Below are 19373 nucleotides of genomic sequence, written 5' to 3' on the forward strand. Positions count from 1 at the left end.
ACCATCTGATGGCAAGAATATGGAGCATTAGGAACTTACATTTATTGCTGGTAAAATGCAAATGGTACAGACACGTTGGAAAACAGTTTGACAGTTTCTCACAAAGCTAAACATACTTTACCATAGGATCCAGTAATCACACTCCTATTTATCCAATTGAGTTTAAAGCTTAGGTTCCAAGAATGTTTATTGTAGTTTTATTCATAATTGCCAAAACCCGGAAGTAACGAAGTGTCCTTCAATAGGTGAATGATGAACAAATGATGGTACATCCATATAATCAAATGTTATTCAGCCATAAAGAGAAGCAAACTATCGAGATGAAAAAAGGCATAGAGAAATCTTAAGTGCATATTAAGTGAAAGAAGCTAGTCTGAAAAAGTTATGTACCACATTGTTACAAACACAACATTTTGGAAAAGACAAAACTATAGAGAGAGTAAAAAGGTTACTAGGAGTTTATGAGGAGAAAGGAGGAATGAGTTGTTGACAAATAAGAATATTCAGAATAGTGAAACTATTCTAAGGGATACGGTAATGAATTGATACATGATTTATGCATTCATCAAAACTCTTAAAACAATATAACACAAAGGAATGAACCTTAATGCAAAGACTTTAATAATCACAATCTAATGATATTTGTTCATTATTTGTAGCAAATGAACCACACTAACACAGGACATTAATAACAGGGGAAACTGTGCATAGGGGAATGGTATATGGCAATTTTATGTACATTTTATGTTGGCTCGCATTTTTGGAAATCTAAAACTATTACTGTAAAAAGCCTATGAGTTACTGATAACACATATGTAAGAAAAATCTAAGGATATCCCCATAATTGACCGTGAAAGCCTTGATGCTTTCTTCTAAGACCGAGAAGATGTTTAGGATGATTGCTGTCACCACTTCTACTCAACTTGTATTGGAGTAAATTATGGTCATAGAGTTTAGAGAGGGAAAATTAAACTATTGATATTTGAAGGTAAAATAAATTTTATGCAGAAAATTTCAAAGAGTCTATCAAAAATATAATAGAACTAAGAAGTTAGCTTAAGAAATTAAAAAAATCCAAAAATTGATTGTATTTCTGTGTATGAGCAATAATCAATTGGACAGTGAAGTTATTATAAAAAGTTTAATTTATAATAACACCAAAAACATGAGACTTATAACCACATATATGTACGTCTTCGATGCTGAAAAGTATACAACACTGATAGGAGAAATCAAAGATAACCTAAATATACCCTGTTCTTGGATTGTAAGAGTCAGTGTTGTTCAGACATTACTTATCCTCAAATTGTTCTATGAATTTATCGCAATTCACTGAAAATCTCAGCAGATCTTTTTTCATGGAAATCATGAAGTTGATTCTAAAATTTACAAGGAAAATCACAGAATTTTTATCGGTCAAAACAACTGTAAAACAGTTGAAGTATGCACACTATCTGATTTTAAGACTTTCCTACAGTAATTAAGACAGCATATTCACAACAGCAAAGACATGGAATAAATCTAAATGTCCATCAATAATACACTGGATAAATAATATGTGGTATATATGCACCACAGAATAGTATGCAGCCATAAAGAATCACAAGATCATGTCTTTTGCAGAGACATGGATAGAGCTGGAGGTCATTATCCCTAGCAAACTAACACAAGGATAGAAAACCAAATACTGCATATTCTACTTGTAAGTAGGAGCTAAATGCTGAGAATACATGAACATATGGATGAACATATGGCAGGGAGCAACACACACTAGAATATACATGTAGGTGGAGGATGAAAGGAGAAAGAGAATTAGAAAAAAATAACTAATGGGTACTAGGCATAATATCTGGGTAATGAAATAATTTATACAACAAACCCCATGACACAAGTTTACCTATGTAATAAACCTGCACATGTACCCCCGAACTTAAAAGTTAAAAAAAAAAGACAGTATAACATTAGAGAAAGAATAGATACATAGATCAATGGAACAAAGTGCAAAATGAAACTTGCATATATACAGTTCATTGATTTTTGACAAAGACTCAAAGGCAATTCAATGTATAAAAGATAGTCTTTTCAACGGAGTGCAAAGACATCCATATTTTAAAAAACTGCAAATCATACCTTGCAGCATATTATAATTTAAATGGATCATAAACCTAAATAATAAACCTAAAGCTATAACGTTTCTAGGCTATGTCATAGAAGAAAAACTTTGGTACTCTGGGTTAGAAAATGTTTTCTTAAGTGGTACACAAAAACACAACTCGTAAAAAAAAAATAGGCAATAGGACTTCATCAAAATCAATAGCTGATGCTCAAATGACCCTATTAAAAAGTAAAACCATAAGCTATGGGATGAAAAAAAATGTATATCTCATACAAGTCTGATGAGAATTTTTTTCATTTCTTAAAATTCAACCATAATAATAAGCGTTAAAAACAATAAGACAAATTGGGTAAAAGATTGCCCATTCACCTAAGGAGCTAGACATTTTGCCAATAAATATATGAAAAGATATTCACCATCATTATTCTCTAGATAAGTACAAATTTTAAAAATATAACTACACTTTAAAAGTGATGGTATGAAGTGCTGATGAGATATAGTATAATTGGCACTCTTGTACCTTGATAGCAGAATTACAAAATAGCACAGCTCCTTTAGAAAAGTTGCCAGTTTTTCATAATGAAGTAAATTATCATTTATCTCAAGACGCAGCAATCCTATGTTTAGATATTTACCCAAGACAATTTAAAACATGTTCACATAAGAAGAATCTGTACAATATTTGTTGTAGCTTTGTTCATAATTACCAAAATCTGGAAATAACCCAAATGATTTTTCAATAGATAAATAGGTAAATAAACTATAGTACATCTTTTAAAATGGAATACTATTCAGTAATAAAAAAATTAACTATTCCTGGAGCAAACATATGCACATATCCCAAATGCATTATGCTAAAGGAAAGAAGTCAGATTCAAATGGCTTCATATTATATGATGTTTATTTATAAGTCATTCTGAAAAAGGCAAAAGAAAGGTATGGAAACAAGTTAACAATTTTCAAGGACTTGTGAGACCAGGAGATGGATGACAACACTTTTTGAGGCAATTTTTTATGGTGTTGGAATTATTCTTCATTTGATTTTAATACTGTGTTAGTCCATTCTCACTCTGCTAAGAAGATACTACCCAGGGCTGGGTAATTTATAAACAAAGGAAGTTGAATTGACTCAAAGCTCCACATGGCTGGGGAAGCCTCAGGAAACTAACAATCATGGTAGAAGGGGAAGCAGACACCTTCTTCACAAGGCAGCAGGAGAGAGTGTTTATATTTGTTAAGTAGGAACTGTCCAACACTTATAAAACCATCAGATCTTATGAGAACTGACTCATTGTCAGAAGAACAGCACGGGGGAAACCACCTTCATGTTCCAATTGTCTCCGACCAGGCTCCTCCCTCCGTACTTGGGGATTACAATCCAAGATGAGATTTGTGTGGGGACACAAAGCCAAACCATATCAGATACATTTGATATGTATCTGTCAGAATTTTATTGTATGTATATTTATACTCCAATGAACCTGAACTTAAAACTTATCTGTTTTTTCTGTTAATTTTGCCTTCAGTGATATAGTCTTTATTGTATTTTTTCCTTTAGAGTCTGAATTCTTCATAGATTTTGGGAGAAGGCTCAGGAATCAGTTCACTTCTGGCTGCTTTGATTTTACACACCAATGGATATCCAATAATGTGTTGGTATGATCCAGGCACTTTGATGTGGCTTCCTTTTCTCATTCACCATGCACTTCTGTAACTGAGATTCTATCTTTTGAGCAGGGAGAGCATATTCAAACATCCAGGAAAGAAGCACTGCTAGGTTTTTTTTTCAGCTCCCTTTTCCCCTTCTTCATTTTTTGGAGAGGGCAGGTTTATATGTACTATGAGTTTTTTCTTTATTATCCATTGAATTTTAAAGTGAAATGGAGCAGGTGCTTCTCTGTTCTGAACTGTTTGCCCAAGAAATAAAGGACTAAGCATAAAATGTAAAAGTTAACTCTATGAGCATATTTCTAAACCTTAAATACAGAAATAAAATGAAGAGAAACTGCAAAAATCCTTTTGGGGATAACTTAATATTCTACTTTATTTCTTATTTGTTTTACATGTAATAAAGTATGCTGCATATTCTCTTCAGTTCAACTTTTAAAAATCTTTTGTTTAATGGGTTTTAGTCCACTAGAATTTTAATACCTCAGCTATCTTAGGACTTTTCTGTTTGATTAAATATAGAATTAGTTGTTGATGAGAGGTGGCATACTGTCTTGTCATAAGGGTAAGGAGACTTAGATTGATTATATAAATGATTTCACAGTGAATTTGTTTTAACCTAAATATAACTATGCCAGAAAGTGCTCTCATAACTTGGACTAGAATGAATATTTTATACTCCTCATTAGGGGGAGATATTTTAAAACTGTATTTCTTTAATTTTACTTATTTGCAATTTTCTATGTTTCATTAAAGTTTACTTATTAGGAAGATACATTATTTTATGTATGATGCATTTAATAATAAATTGGAGCCAAAAGGCAAGTGCCCATGTTTTCAATTCTTCTAGAAACCAATTTACTTTTCTCAAAACTTTAATACAATTTGCAAAAGATATAAGTAGAATATTAAAATGAGGAAGAAATATTTTGGAATAGACCATTTAAAAAGGAGTAGCTTTTGATCATACTTATTGAACATAAACTCCATCCAAATGATATTGCTTAACAGGAGTGCCAAAATGAGCATGGCACTTCTACTATGGCTAATTCAATATAATGTTGCCAGGTTTAGTTAGCCAGTTCTGTCTGAAACATTATTATTTAAAATACTATTGTTATTGACTCTTCTTTTTTTTTGTAAAATTATAAAAGGAATTTGCTTTTCTTGGATATTTAGATAGAAGTGATGACTACAGACTCCAATCTGTCCAAGATTTTTCTAACAAGTTTAGTTCTTAAGACAGATTTGTTTCTCTAATTTAAATGAATGCTATGAAATCTCCTCATTCAGTTTTATCCTTTGATGTTTTAAAATACACGGAACAGTGTACAAATCATGATTTCAATACACCACCATGCCGGTCAAGAAATAGAAAATTAACAGCACATTCCAGTTCACCCTCTTATCTCTACCATCCCCTCTCATCTCTCCAAATAGAACCTGTAACATTAGTTTTGCCAGCGTTTGGAATTTGTATAAATGTGATTGTACAGAATGTACCTTTTGTATCTGGTTTCTTTCAGTCAATACTATGCCTATTTAATGTATTCATGTTAACGCATGGAAAAATAGCTCATTTATTTTCACTTCTGTTTGGTATTTGTTGGGTGATTACTCTATGATACATATGTTTTATCTAGAGCTCCTGGGCATGTGTGTCATTTCCAGAATAGTGATGTTATATATAGTGCTATTATTTTCATTTTTGCATGACTACAAATGGTACCTTTCTGTTGGGTAGGATTTCTACACAAATAGCTACGTGTTTTCAACATGGACAGACACCAAAGTTTTCTCAAAGTAATTGTACCAAATTACCTTCTCACCAGGATTTTATAAGGGATCTATTTCACTCTAGGCCATTGGTAATAACTGCGGTTAGCCTTTTAATTTTGTCATATTTGTTGATTTGCTGCAGTATTCCATTATTATTACTTCTTTGATTTCTTCTGATGATTTATGTGATTGAAAACCTTCTGATATGTTTATTGGCCATATGAGTATCTTTCTTCTAGAGTGCTTCATAAAATTTTATACATTTAAAGTTTTCCTATTTGTCTCTATTTTGTTATTTTTTTGGTAAATGCTCTTGATATGTTCTAATTATTAACCCTTTTTCAATAACATATGCTGCAAATATGTCTCACATTATGTGGCTTGTCTGTTCATTCTTTATGAGATGTTTTTTGACTAAAAGAAATTCTTAATTTATCAAAGGTCAATTTATCAATCTTTTCTCAGTCCTGTTTAAAAAATCTTCATCAGCACAAAGGTAAAAAGATATTCTTTGATATCATCCTCTAATGCAGCGATTGCCAAAACTTTTTTGTAAAGAGCCAGGTAGTAAATATTTTTGTTTCTCAGGTCACAGTTTTCTTGCACTTACTGAAGGTTGTCATTCTAGCACAAAAGCTGCCATAAAAAGTACCTAATTTAATGAGAATGTTTATATTCCAGTATGTCTTTATAGAAACTGAAATTTGAATTTTATGTAATTTTCACATATCATAAAAATGCAATTCTTCTTTTGATTTTGCTTAATTATTTAAAAATGTAAAAGCCATTTTTAGCTCACAGGACATACAAAAGCATGTGGTAAGCAGGTTTTGGGCTATGTGGCATAGCTTGACAACCCTTCAACAATAGCTTAAAGGTTTTTCCTTTATCATTTATATTTATAATCTACTTGACATGGATTTTTATATATGATGAGTAGAAGAAAAGACGGAAAAACGTTTGAGGGAGTTTTTATATCCAGTTGTCTTAGCTCCATTTACAGGCTATTTGTCTCTCCTGTGCCACCTTTATTCAAAATCAGTCATATTTGTAGCAATATTTCTGAATTCTCTACTTTGTTCTATTGTTCTACATGTCCATATTTGAAAGTAAACCACATTTTCTAAATAGTTAATTAAAAATATGGGCCGGGCGCAGTGGCTCAAGCCTGTAATCCCAGCACTTTGGGAGGCCGAGATGGGTGGATCACGAGGTCGAGAGATTGAGACCATCCTGGTCAACATGGTGAAACCCCGTCTCTACTAAAAATACAAAAAATTAGCTGGGCATGGTGGTGCGGCCTGTAATCCCAGCTACTCGGGAGGCTGAGGCAGGAGAATTGCCTGAATCCAGGAGGCGGAGGTTGCAGTGAGCCGAGATCGTGCCATTGCACTCCAGCCTGGGTGACAAGAGTGAAACTCCGTCTCCAAAAAAAAAAAAAAAAACAAATCTGAACATTTAGTAGAGGTATTTCTCCCTCCCTTTTTTTTCGTCGAGATGAGTTTGGCTATTCTTAGCCTCTGTATTTTCAAATGCATTTTACAAATGATCTATTTCTGAAAATTTGTTATGCCATTTTGCCACGATATAGAATTTAAACCTCCATTTGAGAACCAAGCTTTCAAACCTATGAACATAAAATACACCTCCTTTTATTTATATCTTCTTCAGTTTTACTAATTACATTTATTATTTTAGTATAGAGACGTGTTACAATTTTTGGCAAGATTTATCCTTCATTATTTGGTGTTTATTGATGCTATTATAAGTGATATATTTTAAATTCATTTTAGAAATGCTTCTCATATAGGGAATACATCATGGGTATTATATAATGTTGTCTCAGTCCCTTTCATTCTGCTATAGCAGAATACCACAGACTGGGTGATTAGTAATAAACAGAAATTTATTGGGCTTATGAATTTGGAGGTGAGGAAGTCCACGTTTGAGGGGTCACATCTGGTGAGGTCCTTCTTGCTGCATCATGACATGGCAGAAGTTATCACATGACTTTCTTTTTCTTGAGACCGAGTCTCACTCTGTTGCCCACACTGGAGTGCAGTGGCGCGATCTCAGCTCACTGCAACCTCCATCTTCCAGGTTCAAGTGATTCTCATGCCTCAGCCTCCCAAGTAGTTGGGACTACAGGCACACGCTACTACATTCAGCTAATATTTGTATTTTTAGTAGACAGGGTTTTGCCACATTGGCCAGGCTGGTCTCGAACTCCTGACCTCAAGTGATCCACTCATCTTGGGCTCCCAAAGTGCTGGGATTTCAGGTGTGAGCCAGCACATCTGGCTTTATCACATTACTTTCATTTTTTTAAAAAAATAACAAACTATTCCCACCATAGCAACCCCACACTTGGAATAATGTCATTAATTTATTCATGAGGGCAGAGCCTTCATGACCTGTTGGAGGTCCCATCTCTCTACACTGTCACATTAAGATATTGTTTTCAACACCTCAACTTTGAGGAACACATTCAAACCATAGCAGATGCACGTGTGTGTGTGTGTGTGTTTGCATAAATATTTTCAATTTATGATGGATTTGTCTGGACATAGCCCCACTGAAGTATGGGAAAAGATTATCACTTTTATAGCACCGTAAAGTCAAAAATTGCTAAGTCAAACATCGTAAGTTGGGGATTGTGATGGTCAACATTGAGTGTCAACCTAATTGAAGGATGCAAACTATTGATCCTGGGTGTGTATGTGAGGGTGTTGCCAAAGAAGATTAACGTTTTAGTCAGTGGGCTGAGGAAGGCAGACTCACCCTTAATCTGGTGGGCACCATCTAATCAGCTGCCAGTGAATATAAAGCAGGCAGAACGTGTGAAAAGGTGAGGGTGGCCTAGCCTCTCAGCCTACATCTTTCTCTTGTGTTGGATGATTCCTGACCTTGAACATCAGATTCCAAGTTCTTCAGTTTTGAGATTTGGACTGTCTCTCCTTGCTCTGTAAGCTTGCAGACAGCCTATTGTGAAGCCTTGTGATTATGTAAGCTAATACTTAATAAACTCCCATATGTATTATTAGTGCTGTCCCTCTAGAGAACCCTAATACAAGGATTATCTGTGTATATGTTAGCAGTTTATTTCAGATTTGTTTACATGCACAGTCACGTCATCTCCAAATAATGACTATTTATTAATTTCTAACCCTTGACTGTTTTTAGTTTTCATACATAGTTACACTCACTAGAATCTCTTCTACAATGCTGTATTAAAAGCATGATAATAGACATCTATTGCCTCATGGGAAATATTTCAAGATTTCACAATAACTTCTGATGTTTGGTAAATACTCAACAAAATAAGGAAAGTTTATATTATTATTTTGCTTAAAATGTTTATCTTACGAATTTTTGTTAACTTGTTTCAAATATTTTCCCATATATATTAAAATGATTGTTACATTTTTCCCTTTATTCTATTAATCAGGTGAGTTATAATGATTGATTTCTAAACGATAACTAAGGCTGAATTTCCACAAATTGATATACTATATTTTTTAGTAACATGACTGGTTTCATTTTATTAATATTTTGTTTAGGATTTTGGCAACCATGAAAAGACATTGGTCTAGAATTTTCTTTTGTTGAAATGTCCTTGTTTTTACTATCAAGTTTTTGCCACTTTCATAAAAGATGTGAAGTGAGCCTCATTTTTTATTATCTGGCTGAATGTTTTCCAAATTAGTGTTAATTGTTCCCTAAGAGTCCAGAATAATTTACCAACACAGCCTTTTGGGCCTTAAATTTCTCTATAGAAAGACTTTCAACACTGAATTCACTTTTCTTCATAGGATTTTTTTTGACAAGATATTTTTGGATATTCTTTGATAAGGCCTTCTTCTTCTTCAGACTTTCTCTTTCCTCTTGTTTTGGTTTTAGGAAGTTGAGTCTTTGTATTTGTTCATTTTATATAAAACTTCAAGCTCATGGGCAATATTTACTTACATTTTTTCTTCTTTCCACATTATTTGGTTTTAATTTTCTGTTACTTTTCAAATATTTTTAGATAAACTTCTGTATTTCTGATTCTGAGCCTTTCTTATTTTTAATATATGCTTTCAGTGCTATAAACTATTCTCTAGGCATTTTATACCTGAAATCCAATAGTGTGGCATGTATATTCATTTCCCTTCTGTATATAAATCTTTGTGTCTTTGTGTGTTCCAATTTTCATATGGTCATCCTTCTCTATCTGAGGGGGGAATTGGTTCCATGATGCCCCACAAAATGCAGCATTTATAAATACTCAGGTCCCTTATATAGAAAAACGTAGTATTTAATATTTGCATATAATCTATACACATCCTCCAGTACACTCTAAATCATCTCTAGATAACTTATAATGCTTAACACAATATGAATGCTGTGTAAATCATTGTTATACTGTATTAAGGATTTAATGACAAGCAAAAGGTGTACATCTTTAGTACATGTACAAGCATCATTTGGTGGAAATATTTCCGATCTGTAGTTGCTTGAATATACAGATGGGCAACCCACATATGCAGAAGGTGATAGTATTTTCTGTTGACCCACTTTTCACTTTGATAATCTCTGTAACAGGCACTAACATGGAGCAGTTAAGACTTCCTAATGAAACAAATTACATGCCTAATTAAAATATATGTGTTTTCAAGCCATTAAATTAATTAAATGTATTTTTATGAGATGGCTGTAAATCACAAATTTGTATCAATACTTTTCTATGAGTTATGCTTTACTGTCGTCATGATCAAAATAAAAGTATAAAACTGTGAAACCTTAACATTTTATTAAAATATATGTAACAGTGCTCAAGCCATATAATTAATATAAAAAATGCCATAAATTTTTATGTTTATTTTTATTGGAAAATAAAAAAGTACACAAGCAAGTATAGTGTAGCAGTTTACAGCGAACCCAGAATACTTCTGTAAATTATGTTTCCATTATCATTCCACAGATCTTTTAAAAATTCACTTCATTGCTTCAGTATTGCAGTTGCTGATACAACTGTGCACGCATTCACCTAACTGAGCACTTGGGATGATGGGCAAAATCCATTTCAAATACAAGTGCAATTTTATGACTCAAAGACTTAACTAAAGGCTCTAAAAGTATTGTTCACAGAACATGACTTGATTTTATAATCTGTGCAGACAGAATTCTTTCAATATAATCAACAATAGTTTTGTGCGTGAACAGGATGTGTGATCAGTGAAGTTTTTAAGTGATGTAATGACTTCTTTAGAGAATAAGCTGTTGAAGTCATAGCTTGGCTTTTTCTATTCCCTTGCCTGAAATATACAGGAAGATAATTTAATATATATAAATTCATTCAGTTTATATTGGTTTAAATTTTGTTTTTTATAATTTGCTTTTAGAACTTTTAGCCAGACACGTTTTTACTTTTTTGGTTATTTGTGTATCATGTTTACAATATGACATACAGTGAGAAGAGAAAAAACTGTGCTCTTTGACAACATACAAATTTATACACAAATATTTCATGCATGTAAAACAAAAAAGAAAGAAAACATATTGAACCAAAATCATACAATTCTTTGGTATTTTAATTTTTCTCTTTGTTTTTTGGCTTTTGTTTGCTTTCTGAGATGGAGTTTCACTCTAGTCACCCAGGCTGGAGTGCAATGGCACAATCTCGGCTCACTGCAACCTCTGCCTTCCAGGTTCAAGCGATTCTCCTGCCTCCTCCTTCTGAGTAGCTAGGATTACATGTGCCTGCCACCATGCCCGGCTAACTTTTGTATTTTTTGTAGAGATGGGGTTTCACCATGTTATCCAGCCTATTCTGAAACTCCTGACTTCAGGGGATTCACCCACCTTGGAGTCCCAAATTGCTGGGATTACAGGCATGATGAGCCACCAGGTCCTGCCAATTATTTGGTATTTTTCTTTAACAAATCTAGATTGGTGGAATTCTGAAATATTAATGTTAATAACTCATTTGAGATCTAAGTCTTTTACAGTTTTAACACATCATTTTCAAAATTCACATGGAGTAGAGTGATATGCATGACATAAAATTCTACATAATCTTTCAGATTGCAGTTTGCTTTTGTATACTGTAATTTTGATTTTTGTTCTATTTTTATCAATCAAGTTTTTTATATTTATATAGTGCAAAGAAGTCCTTGTATGAGACATAATATTTAATCCTACTTGATAGAGTTGTTAAATATATTTCTAGTAAAGTTACCACCATAGAATAGACAGATTCATTTAGATCTTTTTACTTTATTTCATTTTATTTTGTTTAGTTTTGTCCCCCCAGAAAAAAATAAAGCCTTAGAAAACAATTGAGTTCATGTTGAATAAACTGACACTCACTGAATCGAATTTATTTTTACTTTTTATTTTTTTGAGATGGAGTTTCACTCTTGTTGCCCAGGCTGGAGTGCAATGGCACAATCTCAGCTCACTGTAATCTCTGCCTCCCGGATTCAACTGATTCTCTTGCCTCAGCTTCCTGAGTAGCTGGGATTACAGGCATGTGCCACCACACCTGGCTAAATTTTGTATTTTTAGTAGAGATAGGGTTTTTACCATGTTGGTCGGGCTGACCTCACGTGATATGCCCGCCTCAGCATCCCAAAGTGCTGAAACTACAGGTGTGAGCCACCACGCCTGGCTGAATTATGTTTCAATTTATAATTAGTTTTGATATTTTCGTGTGACCATTACCATGTGCTTATGTGGAAGGATACTGTCTTAGTTTATTTGTAGTGCTGTAACGAAATACCTGAAACTGGCCAATTTAAGAAGAATGGAAATATATTTTCTTACTGTTCTGGAAGGTGGGAAGTCCAAGACCAGGAGCGGGTATTCAGTGACTGGTCAGGGCCTTCTTGCTGCAAACTCACATGGCAGAAGGTAGAAAAGCAAAATTAGTTCCCTCCAGCCCCTCTGTAATGTTGCCAATCCCATTTATAAGGGCTTTGCCCTCATAACTTAATCACCTTCTAATGTCCCCACGTTTTAATATTATTATATTGGGGATTAAATTTAACATGAATTTAGGAGGAGACAAACCATAACAGGCACTGTGTGAAATCAAGACACAGTACACGAATTTGGCCATTTTCATTGTCAATTTAAGTGAGGATGTCTTTGAGGCCAGAGGAGAGAGAGAAGCAGGAGGGTCTGAGAATCTTAAATGGCATCTTAACCGACTATGATTGAAGCTTAAAGCCTGATCAGTGGTATTTTCTATATCAGGAGAGAATTTCCCTCTATTTGCACTTCAAGAGGAAGGATATTAAGTATAAGGTAGAAGAATACTAAGTAACACAGCAGTGTACTTTGCAGTGGGACAGTGACGGTTCATGCTGTTTCACCATAATTTGGATAATAACTATAGTAACAATTAACATATTTTTTCTTTTTGTTTCTTTTTGTTTTCAGAGACAGGGTCTCGATACTTTCCCCAGGCTGGTCTGGAACTCCTCAGCTCAAGTGATCCCCCTGCCTCAGCCTCCTTATGTGCTGGAATTACAAGCGTGAGCCACCATGCCCAGCCACATTTCTTAAATTCCATTAAAATTAGCACTTTTTTGACACTTTAAACATACTAATCGGGTTAGTGACTAACAAGCTCATGGTATAGAAGCCATTAATATGCCCATTTAATAAATCAAAGTAGAATGCATGGCAGTGGAGTCATTTGCATCACGTAAGTTATTACCTGTACATCTAGTAGTGCCTGGGTGATCGGTGTGTGCTTCACGAGTGTGGACCTCTTGCCGGCAGAATTTATGATCTTATTCCCTTCTATCCTTTTCCTCTGATTCCTATATTCACAACTGTAAAGGCCTTGGAAAAAAGTTCTTCTAGACTCACCTTTCCATCTCCGTGACTTTGAGTCTCATCTCATCTACTTTCCCGGAGGTCTTCTTCCCTGTTGCTTTGCTCCTGGTTGCTTCCTCAGCCTAGTACTTTCTGTGATGTTTTTTGTTAGATGATCTCACTGTTCTTTGCTGTTGATTAAACCACAAGCCTCCTGAAGTAGCTCAACTTCATGAATCACCTCCCTGTTATCCATGTTGTATAGAGAATGAAAGCCAAAAACAGGGAAAAAAAAAAAAAAAAAAAAGGATGACTTTTTTGAACTAGATACCTTGATAAGACTAATTTAAATTTTTTTATAAAGAACTGGGGATGAATACGCTGGAAGTATAGGTGTGAACATTCAGAGATCTTCATACTTGGAATTTAAGATTCCAAAACAGGAGTAATTCTGGGTGGCAGTATAATCTAGAACATAGCATTAGGAGAGAGTAAATGAATTCATGTTAGAATTCAGAGACTACATTGGTGTATTCTCAAAGTAGACACAGGTACAAGAGATAATGTTAGCTACTATTTGGATTTTGAAGAAGTCAGTTGTACTAGATATTAAATTATTTAACAATAGGGACAATTTACTCAATGGTTGGTGGCAGCAACGAGAGGGGAAAATGATGTATCCAGCTAGTGTAGCACTCAGAGAGGAGATGTCTTATTTTGTTTTGTTGTGCGTATGTCTGCATACATTTGCCAAAAAAACCCCAAAACTGGGAGATATTTAGTTCAAAATACTGTCTGGCTCAAAACCCTCATGACAGATTCTGCTAACTAAAATATCCATGAACCATCTTGCTCTTAAAATTTGTGGCACCCAGGGCAGGAGTACAAATTAAGGAGCACATATCACAGGACTAAATATTTAAACATCATTGTCTGGCCTCTGTAGCTTGTTCCCTGTGAACATTTTGCTACCTGGAAGCTAAGGAAAATGTGTTCTCTCCAGGCAAGCCTTGCCCTTGTATCCTGATTTGGTCATAGGTCTGTTGAACAGGCAGAAGGCTCTCCAGCCAAGCTCCCCGGGACCAGATCAGACTCTCCTACTCCCCTCAACCTCACTTCAAATTTATTTCTGACCCTAGATTGTCCAGACTATTCTAAGTGCCTCCTAAATCACAGAGCAGAGAGCAGGGCAGAGGAAGCACTATTCTCTGGTTGCCCAGTGTGACGAGTTTTCCACTTTGAGTGACGTGGGCAGTATATTTTGACAGATGGACAAAGGTCACTTTTTCTCCTTGGCTTCCTTCTGCGCAGTACTCAGGAACTCTTATCCCCACTTATTCTGGCCTGTGGTGGGGAGCAGAAGAAGGCGGGAAGAGGAACCAACCAATTCAGTTCGAAAATCTCTCTTCGGAATTTCCATAAACTCAATCCATACCTAAATTTTCAAAAATTATTTTAATTACATTGAAAACAGACTTGTAGCAGAAAACCCTATTGCCTTGACTTAGGGCAATATTATCTGTGAAGATCAAAAACACAATAAAAACTCACAGCAATATCTAAACCACAACTAACAGATACAGCAGCGTGAATCAGAGTATCAGGATCCCCTCAGATTTGTCTGCTAGAATAACAGCTAAACATGAAATGATACTGAAGAAAGTCTGGTGAGTTTTATGAGAAAATCATATGGAGTCGGTAATTTTATATTCATCCAAACTGTCTGTTATAAACATAAATGCAAGAAATATCCTCTTCATGTGAATTTCTATACAAAATTAGAAGACACACTTCTACCAGCTGACAGATGAAGTTGAAAAATGTGTATACTTCACTGATAACAGACCAGTGATTAGGTAAAAATCAGTTAAAATAAAATATCCAAATATTTGCTATGGAATTGTTTATGAAAATACTAACATAATAATTCCTATTTCAAACTTCAAATTTTAATTACCAGCAATATTTAACAAAATGGGAGGTTAAAGCAATGCAGAAGGTAGAAATCATCATAAAAGAGACATAGCATTTCAGTTTTATTTTTGCCTCATCACTTCCAGAAAGACAAGTGTTGGAATGCATAAATTTAATCACCTGTAGACATAAAGTCTGAAGAAGAGTTACAGTTTAAAAACAGCAATATCCTACTACTTTTCTTTATTTCTAAAACCTTACGTTTAAAACTACTAGTAGGCAGACAAAAATCAACCAAAACGGCCGGGCGCGGTGGCTAACGCCGGTAATCCCAGCACTTTGGGAGGCCGAGGCGGGTGGATCACGAAGTCAAGAGACCGACACCATCCTGGTCAACATGGTGAAACCCCATCTCTACTAAAGATACAAAAAATTAGCTGGGCATGGTGGCGCGTGCCTGTAATCCCAGCTACTCAGGAGGCTGAGGCAGGAGAATTGCCTGAACCCAGGAGGTGGAGGTGTCGGTGAGCCAAGATCACGCCATTGCACTCCAGCCTGGGTAACGAGAGCGAAACTCCGTCTCAAAAAAAAAAAAAAAAAAAAAAAAAATCAACCAAAACAAAACCATAATTATTCAAAAACAAGAATGAAAAGAGCAGCACTAATTTTTGGAAAAATATGTTTACTATAAAGCAAGCGGATAAGTGGTAATTGCATTAGCAACTAGGGATGAGTTGAGCCATAAACAACAGTGGGGAACATAGAAAGCCCGTTTCACCGAATTCTCAGGACTTGGCAGATGCTGCCTCCAGACATGGGCTTGACAGAGGCATGGATTCAAGTAAGGGGAGTTGTTTTAAAACTTCAAGTAAGGGGAGTGTTTTAAAACTCTGAAAACTGATTACATTTCTGATTATCCTTCTAATATGGGAGCTCTTTGCCAAAGACCCAGTTAAGTCACTCTGCAGTTAATTTCAATGACCTGATAACATGCTCAAAACTAACAGCCAGCTTCTTAAAACAGTAAATAAATAAGTAAATACTAGCAGACAACACATTTTGAGAAAAATCTCATATATATATATATATATATATACACACACATTTACACACATACACACACACACACATATATATATATATATAGAGAGAGAGAGACTAACGTCAATGAATAAGTAAAAGCAACTTTGAGAAGACAGAAGTTCTATAGGAAAAGAAAACTTCAAAGTATGTATAATAACTTCAGGGACGTAAGTAAATATATTGTATTATTTACAAAAGTACAGAATGTAATGGGATGAAACATTCGGAGAACAAAAGGCACTCTAGGAAATTTCAGGAAGGAAGTAGAAATAAAAGTTCAGGATGTTTGAAAAGTAAATTTGAGGGAAGCTTCCGGAAAGTAAAGCAAAGCAACAAAGAGAAGCAAATATGGAGAGAAAAGAAAGTTAGAAAGGCGGTCAGAAAGCTCCACTCTCCTAGTCAATAGTAGGAATTCTATACAGACTTTAAAAAAGAAAAGAATTGAGATGGCCATCAGTGAAATATTTTAAGAAAATTATGCAAAGCTGAAGATACGAGTTCCTAGGCTGAGAATGCAACATACATGTCTGGCACAATGAATGAAAGTAGAAGCCAGTGAGTCAAATTGAGATACAAAACTGGCAGGAGTTATTTGATGGGCAGAAGTAAAGAAACCAGCAGGACTGGCAGATGGGAATAAATCACTCCCTAGGTGCCCTTGCTGCTCCTTAGCATAAGAGACTTGTACCAGCACCATGATAGTTTACAAATGCTACAGGTAATGACCACCCTCCTCCAGGGCAATGACCCAGAAATTACCGGGCCTTTCCTAGAAAGTTCTAAATACTGCCCCCCCCTAGTTTGCATTAACCCACTCCTCAATTTGCATGTAATTGAAAGTGGGTATAAGTGAGTATAAATAGGATTGCCAACACCAGAGTCAGTGTTGCTCACTTTGCGTCATCTGTGAGTTACTCCTGCTCTGCAAAAAGCAGTTCCATTCAACTAAAGATTACTGTCCAATACTACCAGCTTGCTGTTGAATTCTTGACTGGGTGAAGCCAATAACTCTCCCAGGCTAAGCACCCATTTTGAGGCTTACCATGTCCTGCATCATCTTCATACTAGGTATGCATTGTTAGACTGAAAGTTTTTGCTTTCAGAATTTGGAAAATTCTTGCTCCTCTGTTTTTTATATTCCATTATAGTGGTTGAAAAAAATCTCAAGTCTTCATTTGAGAAAAATTTCATGCTGAAATTTGTCGGAAGATTTTTATGCAGGACAGGCAGGCCCCCAAACTGGGGCTTAGTCCAGAAGAGTTGTTGGCTTCGTGCTGGAGAGAATTCAAGGGTGAACTAGTGGTGTTAGAGGAATCATTATTGAACAGTACTGCTCCTTGCAGAACAGGGCTAACTCATACGCCTTGCATCCAGAATTGGTAAAGTGTGTGCTGTTGGCAACAGTGTTTATACTCACTTATACTCACTTTCAATTACATGCAAATTGAGGAGCGGGTTATTTAGAACTTTCTATGAAAGGGTTGGAAACTTCTGGGTTGTTGCCAGAGAAAGAGGTGGGGCTCCTGGGTTATTGCCAGAACATTTGTAGATTGTCATGGAGCTAGTGGCAATGTCTTAAGCTAATGAGCAATGAGGGCAGCTAGGGAGCTCTTTCCCTCACCATCAGCTGGTTCCTGCCTATTTCTTTACTTCTTCCCATCAGGACTAGAAAATAAGTCCTGGTAGTTTCCTGCCTCAAAGGTAGAAAAAAGACACTACAGATTCCTCAAGAGTCAAACAATTCCCCTATCACACACCATTTCTTAGGGAATGGTGAAAGATCTGACATGGGAAAGATAGTCAGGGAACTTGCAGGACAATGGGGATGGAATATCTCAGGCTGACAACTGGGCATCAAGCTTGTTAGGCAACCAGTACAGAGCAGAGCAACAAGACTCAGAGTCAGGATTATACGGCAATGCTCATGTGTGAATAATAGGTTGAAAAATAATTATATAAACATTAGTTGTTTATTTAGTTAAAAGTATAATTAGACTAAAAAGATAGGAAAGAAAAAGCATAGGGGATAGGGAGATCGAAGTAAGAATACTCCTTTATCGTAATAGAAACTCAATAGATACAATCTCAAAGAATTGAAATGCACAATAACAGTATATCAATATTATTTGAAAATATGCAGTATGAAAGTGCCATAAGAAACAGTTAAAATAGTTAGAAGTGATTGCCTCGGAGATGAGGACTGTGGAGGAATGGAGAGGGACAAGTTAGTTGTTATTTTCATGTGCTTCTTGCTCTATTAGAATTTTAAATCCTATGAATGTACTCTTTGGTAAAGTAAAATTTATCTTGAAAAGATTAATGTTTCAAAATCAGTATGGAACATACAATTAAAATCAACCAAACCAAACAATTACGAAAACATTAAAAGAAAATAGAAAGCTAAAAACAAAGCTTTTAGAAAGAACAAGCACATCAATTATAATAATTACTTTTTAATTCCTATCCACCAACTTGGAAGCCTCCTTGAAACGTTTTTCTTTTCTTTCTTTTTTTTTTTTAATTTTTTATTGGATTTTAGGTTTTGGGGTACATGAGCAGAGCATGCAAGACAGTGATATGAACAGACACGTTTTTCTTTTCTTTTCCCTTTGTTTTTAGGGACAGGTTCTCTCTGTTGCTCAGGCTGGAGTGTGACAGCCATTGATGGATGTGATTGTAGCAGCCTCAAACTCCTGGGCTCAAGCAAAGCTTCCCAAATAGATGGGATTATAGGCACACACCACTGTGGTGTTCAATAATATTTCTGTCTAACACCACTGCTCCCACCTCCTTGATAAATATTTATTGTCTGTATTTATTTACGGTATCCTGGGAGAACATACGAGATTTCAGGGGCAGAAAACAAACTGATTTTTTTATGTACAACACTGGCTCCCCACTCCCTATTTCTCCCCTGGCGCAGTGCTGTGAAAGGTATATGTCACCCTGTGCATGCAAAGGAGTCACTGCATAAGAGGAATCCTGAAATTGTATAACTAGGAGCCTT

The 19373-nt window shown here is 35.3% G+C and overlaps 1 protein-coding gene across 30 annotated transcripts in view; it reads right to left on the reverse strand.

Annotated features, from left to right (window-relative positions):
* The window catches only part of LOC144580163 (uncharacterized), a 341993-nt gene that overhangs the window by 86047 nt on the left and 236573 nt on the right, over positions 1-19373 (reverse strand). For 27 of the 30 annotated variants that reach the window (XR_013529236.1, XR_013529231.1, XR_013529228.1 and 24 more), the window contains one exon: positions 13424-13614. The gene's annotated coding sequence lies outside the window, so the exon portion shown is untranslated. Of the gene's footprint in view, positions 1-12370; positions 12443-13423; positions 13615-19373 lie in introns of all 30 variants that reach the window. The other 3 variants (XR_013529233.1, XR_013529226.1, XR_013529223.1) reach the window with 1 other exon arrangement.

The sequence above is a fragment of the Callithrix jacchus genome, chromosome 18 (assembly GCF_049354715.1).
Source record: "Callithrix jacchus isolate 240 chromosome 18, calJac240_pri, whole genome shotgun sequence".
NCBI lineage: Eukaryota > Metazoa > Chordata > Mammalia > Primates > Cebidae > Callithrix > Callithrix jacchus.